At 41.9% G+C, this 14,872-nt stretch overlaps 2 long non-coding RNA genes across 3 annotated transcripts in view; one reads left to right on the top strand and one right to left on the bottom strand.

Moving 5' to 3' along the window:
• Window positions 1–507: 507 nt before the first annotated feature.
• LOC125727821 (uncharacterized) lies at window positions 508–8,038 on the top strand. The gene is made up of 2 exons (XR_007388864.1): window positions 508–5,807; window positions 6,858–8,038. It is a non-coding gene; the product is annotated as an uncharacterized LOC125727821 (long non-coding RNA).
• Window positions 8,039–8,885: 847 nt separating this feature from the next.
• LOC125723304 (uncharacterized) overlaps window positions 8,886–14,872 on the bottom strand; it is a 16,071-nt gene continuing 10,084 nt past the window's right edge. For both annotated transcript variants that reach the window (XR_007386852.1, XR_007386853.1), the window contains exons 2-8: window positions 14,557–14,666; window positions 13,132–13,335; window positions 11,655–13,014; window positions 10,716–11,570; window positions 10,538–10,597; window positions 10,029–10,440; window positions 8,886–9,401 (exon numbers count right to left, since the gene is read on the bottom strand). This is a non-coding gene — a long non-coding RNA (uncharacterized LOC125723304). The remainder of the gene's footprint in view (window positions 9,402–10,028; window positions 10,441–10,537; window positions 10,598–10,715; window positions 11,571–11,654; window positions 13,015–13,131; window positions 13,336–14,556; window positions 14,667–14,872) is intronic.

Raw genomic sequence — 14,872 nt, 5'->3', positions numbered from 1 at the left:
GTATATGATCAATCGAGGGACCATAGTTTTCCTGACTGACTCAACTCAGAGGCTGCACTGCCATTTATCACTGTATAATACAAGGTAGCCACTAAACCCCCGTTGAACAAGCTAAGCGATTAGTGAGAAAGCTAGAGTTGTTAGGTGGTAATGCACTTGGCTTTTACTCCACACTCTAGTGTGTTGTTAATCATGGCAAGGAACTGCTGTAACACCACTTAGTAATTTCAGACAATCAGAAGTAATCAAAACATAATTTATTTACTGGGTAAAGACTAATCACATTTCAAAACCAAGGTACAGACACCAACCCCAAATGTAACCTGCATGGGGCGGATCTACAGGGGGGCAAGAGGGGACAGCTACCCCCCCTACTGTATGCCTTGCCCCCCCCCCCCCCAGCTGCCCCCCCAAACCTTTCAGTTGCTAAAACTGTAATCATAAAAACGCAATTGCCCATAAGCTGCTCAAATCAATGAAACAAACAGGACATGGAGAGAAATCTACAGTAACTGCAAATGCAATCTTAGTTACAGCACCACACTAATATGTGCATGATGTAGAGAGCTGACAGCGAGAGCCTACATGCATACAGGTGTGGAGGGTGTCATGCCCTGCTCCTGCTGATCCTCCCGTGTGCCGAGCCCCCTCATCTACCCTGTGTGGAATCCCTGTGCTACCAGCTGTTTTGAGTCACGTTGATTGTTGCTATGTACTTAAGTCCACATTAAAGTATGTTTCCTCAGTCCCCATTGACGTCATGTTGTTGGTGTTCAGGGTTACGCTGACAGTGTTCACTTTCAGAGACACTGTCCACTCTTGTGCTCTCGAACACCTCGGGCCAGCTACCCGCAGGAACCAAGACTGGTTTGACGAGAACAACAAAGAGATACAGGCACTGCAAATGCAGAGAAGCACCAGCTGTTCAGAGCCCACAAGAATGACCCCTCCTCACAAGCAAAGAAAGACGCCTTCACCAACGCCAGGCAGCACGTCCAGAAGAAGCTCCGTGAGACGCAGGATGCCTGGTACAGTGCGAAGGTTACCCCGACAGCAACAACACTAAGCGTTTTTATGACGCTTTGAAGGCTGTCTAAGGACCTCAGCCCACCAGCTCCTCCTCCCTCCTCAATGCAGATGGGACCCAGCTGTTGACAGAGAAGAAGCAGATCCTGGAGAGATGGGCTGAACACTTTGACCAGGTCCTTAACTGTCCTGCTGCATTCAACGAAGAGGCCATCGCACGCCTACTTCAAGTAGAGATTAATAACGACCTCGATACTCCCCCCACAGAAGATGAAGTCAGAAAGACCATCAAGCAGTTCTCCTGCGGCAAAGCTCCAGGATCAGACGCTATTCCTGCAGAGGTTTACAAGGCAGGTGGCTCAGCCCTGTTGCAGAATCTGACTATGCTCTTCCAGTCAATGTGGCGTGCAGACGAGGTTCCCCAGCAGTGGAAGGATACTCGCATCGTCCACATCTACAAGAGGAAAGACAACTGGCAGCAATGTGGCAACCACAGGGGCATCTCTCTACTGTCCACTGCAGGGAAGATCCTGGCTCCAGTCCTGCTCAACCACCTCCTTCTACACCTTGAGCAGGGGGCTCTTCCCAGAAAGTCAGTGTGGCTTCCGTGCTGAACGTGGAACTGTCGACATGATATTTGCTGCGCGCCAACTTCAGGAGTGCCAAGAGCAACACAGCAACCTCTGACCGTTTTCAATTTGACTAAGGCCTTCGATACAGTCAGCAGAGACGGCTTATGGAAAATCATGGAGAAGTTTGGCTGCCCCAGCGGGTTCATCATAATGGTGCGACAGTTCCATGACAGCATGATGGTCAAAGTACTCGACAATGGTGACGAGTCAGAAGTCTTCCCTGTAACCAATGGCGTCAAGCAAAGTTGCGTTCTTGCCTCGACACTCTTCAGCATTGTATTCTCCGCCATGCTGACCGATGCATTCCAGGGCTCCCAAGATATTCCAGGGCATCCACCTCAGATATCAGACTGACGGCAGGTTGTTCAACCTCAGACGCCTGCAGGCTATCACAAAGGTGAAAGAGATGATTATCAGAGACCTGTTGTTCGCTGACGACTGTGCCCTCAACGCCCCACAGAGCAGAAGATGCAGCATGAAATGGATTGCTTCTCCAAAGCTTGTGACAGCTTTGACCTCACCATTAGCACCAAAAAGACCAAAGTCATGTACCAGCCTGCACCAGGCAAGCCTTACCATGAGCCACATATCATACTGAAAGGGCAATAACTTCAGACAGTTGACAACTTCACTTACCTGGGCAGCACCCTCTCTTGCGCCATCAACATTGATGCCGAGATCAACAACAGGGTGGCCAAGGCCACCTTTGGGAAACTCCGAGAGAATGTCTGGGAGTGTAGAGGTATCAGCCTAACTACCAAGCTGCTCTATGCCTGTGAGACCTGGACCGTCTACAGCAGACGAGCCAAACAGCTCAACCACTTCCACACAAGCTGCCTCTGTCGACTCCTCCGCATTAGGTGGCAGGACAAAGTGCCAGACACAGAGGTCCTAGAGTGGGCTGGCCTCCCCAGCACCTTCACCCTCCTGCAGAAGATGCACGCAAGATGGACTGGCCATGTCATCAGAATGCCAGACAACCGACTGCCGAAGCAAGTCCTCTATGTATGCCAGGGCAGGCGTACAGCTGGGGGACAGAAGAAATGCTTCAAAGACAGCCTGAAAACATCCCTCAAAACACTGGGCTTCAACTTCAACTCATGGAAATCTCCTGCCCTGGACCGTCCAGCGTGGCGCAGAAACCTTACTAGTGGTGCCCGTGCAGCAGAACTGAAACGAACGACAGATGTGCAAACCAAATGAGCCGCATGCAAAGCCAGAGCTGCCTCCACCTCCACCTCAGCACCCACCCATGTGTGTCCCACATGTGGGCATACCTTCCAGGCCCAGATTGGCCTCATCGGCCATCTTCAGACCCACAGCCACCGTTCTTTTATTTGACTTGGAGCCATGGTCATCTTCGACCATGAAGGACGTAGAGAGAGAGAGAGAGAGAGAGAGAAAGAGTGTTCTTTGTGTTCCTGATTATGTTTATCCCTAATAGATCCTTCGTTCCCTGATACCTCGACTCCCTTCACCTGCTTGCCTGCCCCGTATCACGACAGAGGGTAGGAGCTACTGAGCTGCGCTGCGTCTTAAGGGGGAGTCCGAGCTTCACCGTTTCTCCAAACATGGAAATTAGTAATGAATGAATAATTAGTAATTAGGAAGAAATATAAAATTACCATCAATCGCCCTCGGTCTGGAGCTTCATGCAAGATCATGCCTCATGGGTTGAGGATGATCAAGAGAAAGGTAAGGGATCAGCCCACAACTACACAGGGGGAGCTTGTTAATGATCTGAAGGCAGTTGGGACCACAGTTACCAAGAACACCACTGGTAACACACTATGCCATGAAGGATTGAAATCTTGCAGCTCTCACAAGGTGCACATGTACAGGTCCATCTTAAATTTACCAGTAAACATCTTAATGATTCAGAGAAGACTTGAGACAAAGTACTGTGGTCAGTTGAAACCAAAATCGAACTCTCTGGCATCAACTCGACCCACTGTGTTTGGAGGAAGAGAAATGCTGAGCATGAAGCACAGAGGTGGGAACATTATGCTTTGGGGCTCTCTCCATTTAAATAAACCTACCAAAAAAATACAAACCGTTCATTTCTTTGTAAGTGAGCAAACTTACAAATTCAGCAGGGGATCAAATAATTATTTCCCCCACTGTGTGTAAACACACACACACACAAACACACACACACATGTAGGGTATATCTATCCTTATGGGGCCCACTCATTCACTTCTATGGGAAAAATGCTAATGCTAACTATGACAACCTTAACCCCCACCCTGCCCTAATCATAACCGTAAGTAACCAAGCAAAGTAAGACTTTTTGCATTTTTAGTTTTTTCATAGTAGTCACTGATTTTTTCTCAAAATACAGTTTAAAAAGAAATGGATATTTATCACGTTATGGGGACATTGTGTCCCCATAAGGATAGGCACACACACACACACACACACACACATTTTCTATTTCTCACTTACACATTTGAAATTTAAAGACGGGCTTTTAAAGATTGGACCAGCAGACATTTTCTTCTAGTAATTTCTCACATATAGTGAATATCCATAAGGTCTTTATTTCCCATATCATTATATGTGCCCTTGAGAGGTAAAGTTAGCTATCCCACATGTCAGTCAAAAATGAGTTTAGTGTCCAATATTAATTATTGAGGGTCTATCTGTTATTATCTAAGTCATATCTCTGTGCTACCTATGATATATATCAATTGTAGGGTATAGGCACACTGATTTTTTGAAAATACATTTTTCAACTTTGGAGCTCATTTTCTCAAAACTTTGTTTTTGTGGGATAGCCCACTTTACCTCTCAAGGGCACATAATATAATAGGATGCTGTGCGAGGCAACATACCTTCTATTTCCCATGAAAAAGCAGAACAGGATTTTCCCACCCAGAACCAAACTCTAGGAGTTTCCTCACATTGTTACTTGGTCAATGCCATTATTTTAATCTTGCTTTATCACCTAGTGCTACCTCACAGGCTTTTCCTGCTCCTTGAAGGTCCCATTTGAAATAATAGTAGCTGTCATGCACGTACTTGCTTCTGTTACAATTTCTGGCACAGCCTAAAGACCTCAACATGCTACAGGCCGGTGGTGCTGACATCTCATCTGATGAAGACCCTGGAGCGGTTGGTCCTGGTCCACGTTCGACCGTTAGTGAGCCCTTCACTGGACCCACTTCAGTTTGCCTACCAGCCTGGCGTTGGGGTAGATGATGCTATTATTCATCTCCTACACAGATCCCTCTCTCACCTGGAAAAGCCTGGGAGCACTGTGAGAATCATGTTTTTTGATTTCTCCAGTGCCTTCAACACCATCATACCCACAAGACTGAGGGACAAGTTACTGTACACAGGAGTGGGCCCCCACCTCACCACCTGGATTCTGGACTATCTAACGAATCGACGATACAGGACTGTGTGTCTGACACAGTCGTGTGCAGTACAGGGGCCCCACAAGGAACAGTCCTGGCCCCATTTCTCTTCACCATATACACTGCGGACTTCTCACACAACTTGACCAACTGTTTTCTGCAAAAATTCTCTGATGACTCCGCGTTTGTTGGCCTCATTGCTAATGAGGATGACAAGGAGTACAGAGAAATAACCCAAGACTTTGTGGACTGGTGCCAACTGAACAACCTCTATATTAATGCTGGAAAGACCAAAGAACTGGTAGTGGATTATCGTAGGCACAAACGTCTTCCACCCACACCAGTCAACATCTAGGGGATGGACATTCAGATTGTTGACTCCTATAAGTATCTGGGTGTTCATCTGAACAATAAACTGGACTGGACCCACAATACAAATGCTATTTACAGTAAAGGTCAGAGCAGGGTGTATCTGCTATGCAGACTGAGGTCCTTTGGAATGCAAGGGCCACTCCTGAAGACCTTTTATGATTCTGTGGTGGCATCAGTCATCTTCTATGGTGTGGTCTGCTGAGGCAGCAGCATCTCTACTGGGGAGAGGAAAAAACTGAACAGGCTGATTAAAAAGGCCAGCTCTGTCTTGGGAGGTCCCCCTGACTCAGGGGAGCTGGTGAGCGACAGGAGAACGTTGGCTGAGTTACATTCCCTGTTGGAGGACATCTCCCACCCCTTACAGGACACACTGTCAGTACTGAGCAGCTCCATCAGCGGCAGACTGGTGCATCCAAGGTGTGCGACAGAGATACCGCAGGTCTTTTCTTCCATCTGCCATCAGACTTCACAACAAACAATAAGCACATACCATTTGTATTGTATTGTATTGTATATATTGTGTTTTATTTTATTTATATTTCTTATTTCTATTGTTTGATACTACTGTTATTGCTTTCTGTTATTTCTATTATTTACTGTTATTATTTTTTTCCTGCATTCTGCTTATTCCTGCTGCACTATCCACTTTGCTGCTGTATAACGCAAATTTCTGACCAGTGGGATTAATAAAGGCTCTTATCTTATCTTATCTTATCTTATCTTGTCTTATCTTATCTTACAGTATCTTATCTGTTAGGTGCCATTGTTTACTGGGTTTTGAGAGAATGTCCTGTTGTAGGACGAAACTGACGAAAGTGCCATCCACAAGGTATGGCATGGCATTGCAAAATGGAGGGATAGCCTTCCTTCTTAAAGATCCCTTTTACCCTGTACAAACCTCCCACTTTACCATCACAAAAACAGCCCCAAATTATCACATTGCCTCCACCATGCTTGACAGCATCGTTTCATTTGATCTGCATCTCACAAACGTTTTTCTTTGTGATCTGAACACTTCAAACTTAGATTTGTCTATTTATAGCCCTTTTTTTTCTAATCTTCTGCTGTCCAGTGTCTGTGTTCATTTGCTCATCTCAGTCTTTTCTTCTTATTTGCCATTCTGAGATACTGCTTTTTAATTGGAATTCTGCCTAGAAAGCCAGCATGCTGGAGGTGCCTTTTCATTTGTGATGTTGACACAGGTCTTTAGCAGTTACTATGTAATGAAGTTGCCAGTTGAAGGCCCATAAATATTATATATTATAAATAAATAAATTTGTTGTGCACTGGGGCCTCCCTCTCCTCCTTCTATTGTGGTTAGGCCCAGTTTTTGGTTAGACACTGCATTGCACAGTATGAGATCTTCAGTTTTCTGGCAATTTCTAACATGTAATAGCTTTCATTTCTCAGAGCAAGTATAGACTGATGAGATTCAGAAGAAAGTTCTTTGTTTCTGTTCATTTTCAGCTTGTAATCGAACCCACAACTGCTGATGCTCCAGATACTCAACTAGGTCAAAGAAGGCAAGTTTTATTGCTCCTTTAATCAGCGCCACAATTTTGTGCTAACATTATTACAAAAGGGTTTTCTAATGATCAATTAACCTTTTAAAATAATAAACTTGCATTAGCAAACACAACATTCCACTGGAACGCAGGACTAATTGTTGCTGATAATGGGCCTCTGTACAGCTATGTAAATATTCCATTAAAAAACAGCGGTTTCCAGCTATGATAGTCATTGACAATATTAACAATGAGTATATGTCACGCCCGGCTCGTCCGATCCTCCTGTGTGCCACGCCCTCTCATTTACCTCATGTGAAACCCCAATTGTTAACCAGCTGTTTCCTGTTTTGCTTGTTTAATCCTGTGTATTATGTCCACGTCTGAGTCTTTAACCCTAGATCTGTCATTAATGTTAGTTCCTCGCTGCCTGTGTTTCCTTCGTTTCCCCGTAATAAACCCCGTTTCCCGATTATCCGTCTCCCTGCTCCTGCTTCTCCAGACGCAATCACAACATAGTATTTCTGATCAATCTGATATAATTTTAATTGATAAAAAAAAATCTAAGTCACCCCAAACGTTTGAACAGTACTGTAGGTATCAAATTAATTTACACATAGGAACAACTATGGTACCATCTAGATGGTAATTAATGATATGTACGAGGAAACTGCATATCACAATGGGGTACCATGTTCCAATGTTTATATATGTACAGACTGTCCCAGATTTACAATCTATGTGACTTATGACCATTGGCACATCAGAATCAAAATCGGTTTTATTGGCCAACTAAAGTGGCACAAGGAATTTGACTTGATGTTTTGCTCCAATACGGACAAAACAGTAAACATTAAATAATTAAAGCAAACATAAAAGGAAAATACAGGTATGAGGTCATTTTAAAAACCCTACTGCAATACTGCAAATAGTAGATATGTCATGCCCTGCTCGTGCCAATCCCCCTGTGTGCCATCCCCCTCGTTACCTTGTGCAGAATCCCTGGTTCCCAGCTGTTTCTAGTTGTGTTAAGTAGTCCTGTGTATTTAAATCCGCATTACAGTATGTTTCCCCAGTCCGGTCATTAACGTCTTAACATCGCCAATGTTTCCTGTGCTTTAATAAACTCCAAGTTTACCTATATTCCTGGACTCCTGCACTTGTCTCCCCATCTTGCCTTCAGCGAGTTTATGACAGATATATATATACTCAAGATGTCTCTACAAACTAGTTGTAACCAAAGTGCGTAAAATAGTGAGATTTATAAATAGTTGTGTAACGTTCAGCATGTAACAAAAAAAATTGTTGAGTACAGTATTCAGACATTCAAAGCTATGAATCATAATTTCACTGTCTGCTTGAGGCAGACTTTTTACATTAAGATGCATTACCTGAAGGGATTTCTGAATGTTATGCAGTGTACATTGTGTATCAAGATTAGCAATATACACAGTACTAAGTACCTTCAACAATATCAATGTTCTTATCCTGTTTTAGGAGATTAGAGTCATGCCCTGCATTCGTCGCCCCTCGTTCTCTCCCTCATGTGGCTCTAACTAGTCACACCTGCTACTTGTTTAATCTTACACTGTAAAAAAAAAAAACTGTCAAATTTACGGTAAAATACCGGCAGCTGTGGTTGCCAGGAATATACCGTGAAAAAAATGTGGAATCTGTAAAAGACAATACGGTATACTGGTTTTGTAACCCTAAATTTTAAGGTAGACAACGTATTATTTTACCAAAATCATGGTAGAAAAAAACAAATATATTTGTCAATTATACAGCAATTTTATGTAAAAAATGCAACTTTCCATAGCTTTTTATGGATATTTGCAGTAAAAAAAAGTTATAATAATATTTACAGTAATTTGTTGTTAATTTAACAGTAATAGGATAGACCCTATTATTTTAAATAACTGTAAAAATAACAGAAATATGTTAAACCTTATTAAAACCTTTGACAGAAAAAAACACAGTGAAATTGTATAACAAATTACAGCATTTTATTTTGACCAGATACATTTTACGGTAAATTCCTGGCAACCACAGCTGCCGGTATTTTACCGCTAAAAATACAGTACAATATGAGGAACATAAGTAGTTTACTGTACATTTTACATTTGCAACCGCTAAATATAGAAAAATCTAAAGATGCTCATATATAACCAAGGTAGTGAATATTACTGATAAACAATGAGAAAATTTGACATACCATTTGAAAACAGACTAAACATATCATTTTCTCTATTCCTACCAAACAGCATAGATCTTGAGAATACAGCATGTGTCCATATATATGGCTGGTAATCCATGGAGGAATGAATAAACATGAAACAAAAAATTACCTGCCCCTGACCTATAAACAGTAATGAGTCACTGGGTCCTGCCTTGGTGAAGGAAAGGACTCAGTGGAGTTTCTAATGCGCATGGTGTCGAAGATACAAGCTCTGCAGGAGTACTTCAATGTCCATCAGGAGTTCACTTTGGACTGGCAGGATCCCCTCTGCAGCAAAAAATGGACAAAGTTTGATCAGTGCTTGAGCAAAATGCACAGAAATGAACAAAACGTGCTGCCAAAAACAGATCTAATGATAAATGATTTCTTAAGTGTAAAACATACAGTTCTTAAAGGATAGCTATTGTCAAAATGCAACCTGGGCTGTTTTTTTTTTTACTGTAAACGAGACAAACATATATCTAAAAGCATAATTACGACAAACGAGCCGTTTTTGAGATTGACCGTGATTTTGTTTTGTGGTCAATAGCCGGTGAATGGGAATACTAGGGGCATAAATTTGAGCGCATCAAAATCGATACAGTAAAAAAAAAACAGCCCAGGTTGCGTTTTGGCAATAGTTATCCTTTAAATCTACTTATGTAAAAGTGATACATACACAACGCAGCCCTAATCACAATCATAACTTGTTGGAAAACGTATTTAAGTTTCCTATTGATTTATCATAGAACTTGAAGTTAAAGGCTGAATGCATGGTGATGAGACCTATCATTCAATCTACATTTTATAGCGTATGAAACTGCTCACCTGGACATGAACCTGAGCTCGGCTGATTAAGATTAGTGTCTCCTGTCCATCTTTCTTTAGCAAAACTTGAATAATACCACTGCTTACCTCTTATTGAATCTTTGGGTGCAGACTTGATTGAAGAGCCTCGTATAAACAGGCAGGGTGTGATGTTTAAGAAAACCAAAGAATACAGGCGCCATCATTTCTGCCAGAAGACTCATGGGGGCAATGAAGCTTTCATTGTGGACTGGCTAGATACCTTCTGCATTCAGAAAGAAAACAAAAAGGGCATACACCATAAACAATAATAACTGACAAAAATAATGAGACAAGAAATTAAAGTCACAAAATAAGTGCAAATTAAGTTTCTGTGTTGCAGTGTAGCTGAATGTTTTTCAACAATTTGATTTACGGTAAAACACATGCCAAATATTTCCAGCCAAGGTTTGTTTCAATCTTCAGCATGCTTTTCCTGCCATTGTCTTGAAACTGTTTCATCTGTCACTCTCATTTGATGCTGTTTACAAAAACAAAACAGCAATATTGTAAAGGGAAAAAGGAAAATGAATTTAATGGAAAAAAAAAGAAAAAAAGATTATGACCTGAAATCTCACCATTTCCTGAGAGTCACAGGTCCTTTGAGTATCTTTATGGTTTCTGCTCAAATTCAGTGTCTGAAAAGGGCAGGAACAAAACAAACCTTTTTAATCATAATAAAGACAAAATAAGATTTAGAGACAGACAACAAAGAAATGTGTAAAATATCTTCTTGAATCTGTTTACTTTACTAACCTTGAAAGAGACTCTTGGGTCTTAGCTGTGCCACCACCCTTAAACCTTAAAACACATGCATCAGAAAACCACTGCAACAAAATTTCAGATGTCCTTCACTGACATTTTTATTGTCTTGAACATATTTTGACCTCCACACACTTCCTGCTAGTCAAATATATTTCTTTAAACAAATAAAGGCAAAACAAGCATCTAAAGCTTCTCCTGGCATTATGAAAAAAGAAAGCCAAAACTGCTTAAGCTCTACACTTAAAGTCAACTAACAAATGTATATTAACCATTTTCAGGAAAACATGAATTTGACCAAACTTGTGACATCACTTTTGCAGAAACGTACAGCTACAAAATGCTATAATAACAGTTAAAGTCAAGTAATGTTTGTAACAGACAGTGCTGTTTAAATTTCAATGTTAACAGTTCAGTGCAACACTTAACTTGTTTGCTAATTAGGGCAATACAAAATTCAAATAGTTTAAACTCTGTTGTATAGAATATAGAACATCTCTGAAACATCAAAAGTACAGTTCTCAGTAACAATCCCTAGTTAGAGGGATTGTTTAAAGATATATGGTCAAAACCTCTGAAAAGCATGCCTGTGATAACAGAAATCAGGTAGGAGTACAGTATTCAATATCAGCTGGGATAACTGAAAACATAAACAACACAGTAGTTCCCAGTCAAGGTACAGTTAAGCTGACTGTACCGATCTGTTCAAAATGTCTTTAAACGGTCTCTCGCCACTCGTGATCAGAGAGATCGGCGATGAGGGTGAGTACTCTTGGGTTCACATGCAGTGTCTTCTTCTTAGTTTTTTCAACTTTTGTTCCCTTCTCTGGGTTAATGTTGAAGAAACACCTTGATAAACACAATAATCCATAATAAAACACTATACAATGAAAAAAAAGAAAGGGAAAGGCAAGGGAAAAGTAAAAGAATTACCTCTGAAGGAATTCAAGTGTGGAGCCAAGTTCCAGGGGACAGTGGATGTTCAGGCAGTAGTAGCTACCAAGCATCAGACAGATTGCAGAGATGAAGTCAGTCATTTGGTCATTTACAACTTTGTGGTCAATGCTGAGCATGAACAGTCTCGATGCGAAGCAGGAGGATCCTTGGAATGAAATACAAGTGTAAAAGAATTAACTGTAAAACCCCCTTTACCATTCAAATGTGTCTTAAAATAGTGAAAGTGCAGACATTTAATATAGCGTATCCTTGCATTAGCTTAGGTTCGGTGCACTTGTACTGATTTTCAACTCAACACAACCAATGATACATGGTGTCACAGGCAGGCTTTCCACTTGGACTTCTTTTGCCAGACATGTTTCATCAACATAGTGGAAGAGGGTCTCCTCTTTTTCATCGAAATAGGAGAGGAGGAGGAGCATCATATCTTTCAGGTCTTCTGAGCAGCCCTTCAGCTGTCCCCTCTGCAGTTCTATGACAGCCTCCAAGACACGCTTGCTCTTGTCTGCACAAGTGGTTTTCAGAAAGTCCAGAAGCCGTTTTCCCTTCTTTCCCAGACTGGTGAGGAAAGTCTCTTTCAGCGGTACCCCAGTAAGTTCTTCAAAACGGACTGTCATTCCAATCGCCTGAAACAAATAAGGCTACTCTTCTTTGAGGGTTTGCATGTCTGCTCCGCTGTTTATTGCTTTGCGCTGAGAGTAGTAGGTGCATTTCATTAGAGTTTTTACTTCTTCATGACTGAAGCTTGTCTGTTCACTGAGAATCTTCATACGTTCCTTCTTCTCCTGCTGGGTTTCCAGTGTCTCACTGACTGGCAAAAACTTCATGTCCCACTTTATGCAGCCATATGTGTCTTGAACAGATGCTCGCTTTTCAGGTGTGACTTCATCGGTGTCATCTGATCCTCCCTGTTTGCGCTTCTGTAACACTGGTGAAGTAGACCTCTTCACATTTTCAATTCGTGCCTGAATCTGTTTCACCAAAGAGTGGTACCCCTGTCCTTCCACATCCCCCTCTATGACATCCTGCAGTGACTTGGGATACATCGCAACCAGTTTTTTTGCAATTTCAGTCGAGGCTCTTCTACTTGGAGAGGCACAGGCTTTCATCATCTCCTTCACAATGATGCGGATCATCTCCCTCCGCAATCGAGGCTTTGGTCTTTTCTCTCTCTGAAGAGACTGGATCAAGTCTTCTGGAAAATCTTCACTTGGAATTCTAAAGTTATCTACCCAGTCTAGAGAATATATTGGACTGGGTGAGGGGGAGGCAGAAAATGAGGAGCAAGAAGATGGAGACGATATGCTGTCCTGGCTTGAAATTTCCATATTTGGTGCTGTAAAACAATATCACAAACGATAGATTAATTGTACTTCTTGGACCTTGGCCAAAGCATAATAGAAAAAACAGAAAGCCCTTCATGGCTATTGTGCAATGAAATCATAATACTTACTGGTTTGTTTCCAGGCAGCCAGCAGTTTTCTTGCCTGAACTGGTCTCAGGACAGAGTTCAGATCAGTCTCACTGATGAACTGCAAGTCCTCAGATGTCTCCACTCCTAATGATTGTAGTGTCTCCAGTACAATTTCAAGGATTAAGGCAGACAGGTCCGGCAGCACCTTAGTAATGGAACTCCTTATGCTGTCCCCCATTTGTTCTGATAAAAGAATGTGAATAAAGGTCAATTTACACCAAGTGGTACCTTTGGTCTTAAAATATGAAGCTGATCTTGCTTGATACTACACTTTTATACAGTGTTTCGTAAGTACCAAACTAACAGCCCCATTATTGTGACAGCACACTGTGTTTCAATGGAACCATTTGGTACCCATACTTCATGTAAGATGTTAATGGATAGAAATCAATTAAGTCAATGATGTTCACACACTGCATCTTTAATTTTTCCTTTCTCACTGAGTGCAGATGATACTGAGAATGGTATTCTGTCACGTGCACCGACACCAGAAAATAAACACTGTCATTCTTAAGCAAAATGAGAACTACTTCACCAAACTCAACAGAGTCAGACCCCCCTGTGACAAGGAAGTGTCCTTTCTTGTACTGTGTTCCCTTGTACATCATTTCTACTGTGACCTTTGTATTGGTTTTAGTAAAGTCAAACATTTGAACTGCTTCTTGAATGGCTTTACTGTACAGCACTGAGTAAAATGGAGAACCATCTTTGACTTTCAAGACAGATTGACACAATGACCCTGCTGCAAGATAGGCTTGAAACATCTGATGTCTTTCAGAGAGTGTATGGCAGAGGTTTTTGAAATTTTTCAGATTTCTGGCACACCTCTTGAAATAACTGTGCTTACTTTCAAAGCGCATTGTCCATAATCTTATCCGTGGGCCAAATTTCAGAATCAGTGCCGGGTAATGGCGTAGAAAATGGTGTTTTGGTCTCAGGTTGCATTCTGGGAACAGAGCTTTTCTTGACTCTAAATATTCTTGAATAAGAATATCAAGATATGCTACCTGAGCCACTGAAATTTTCTGAGCACACACCATGTCTACAATATCTTTCAGCTGCAGAGTTAAGTTCCACACATCATCTGTGGGGTCTGTCACTATGTCACCAACTATGAGAGGCAGCAATCGGAGGAAGTTCCAGTTCTGTATAGCCTGTCCTGAGAGTTTAGCTGCTTGAGGACTGACCTCAGATGGCTTTGTAGAAGCATCAGAGGCATGGTAACTAAACTGTTTGATGCGTCGGTTCAGAGTGGAGTAAGTGAACCATGCTTTTTTCTTTATGAAGTATTTCAGAGACAGTGCCACATCATAAGCCAAAACTCCCTCAAAGATATCATGACCTAGACATGGTGGCACGCCTGGCATACAAACGTTGAAGTATTTCAGTGAATTGAACACTGACCTGAACTTCACTCCTTCGACGTCTGGTGTATTGTCAATCTGGAGGCGATCAACAGCAGAGATGTAGTTCTCTTTGGTACGTTCTGGTCCACACAGATTTGGGTCAGCACCCTGAAATTCAGATTTCGTTATCAGGCAGTACCTGCAGAAGTACTTTGAAGAACTAAAGTTTTCAGTGAAGCCACCAATACAGTGAGAACCCAGATTATCACCAGCAATGCAAAACAAAGTTCCTTTGACTCTAGTTTCATCTGATGCAACAATCCCACTGTCCTCCAATTCTTTCAAGTCTGCTAGTAATTCAGAGAACACATTAG

This window comes from Brienomyrus brachyistius, chromosome 2 (assembly GCF_023856365.1).
Source record: "Brienomyrus brachyistius isolate T26 chromosome 2, BBRACH_0.4, whole genome shotgun sequence".
NCBI lineage: Eukaryota > Metazoa > Chordata > Actinopteri > Osteoglossiformes > Mormyridae > Brienomyrus > Brienomyrus brachyistius.
This window is presented reverse-complemented; position numbering and strand designations above follow the sequence as displayed.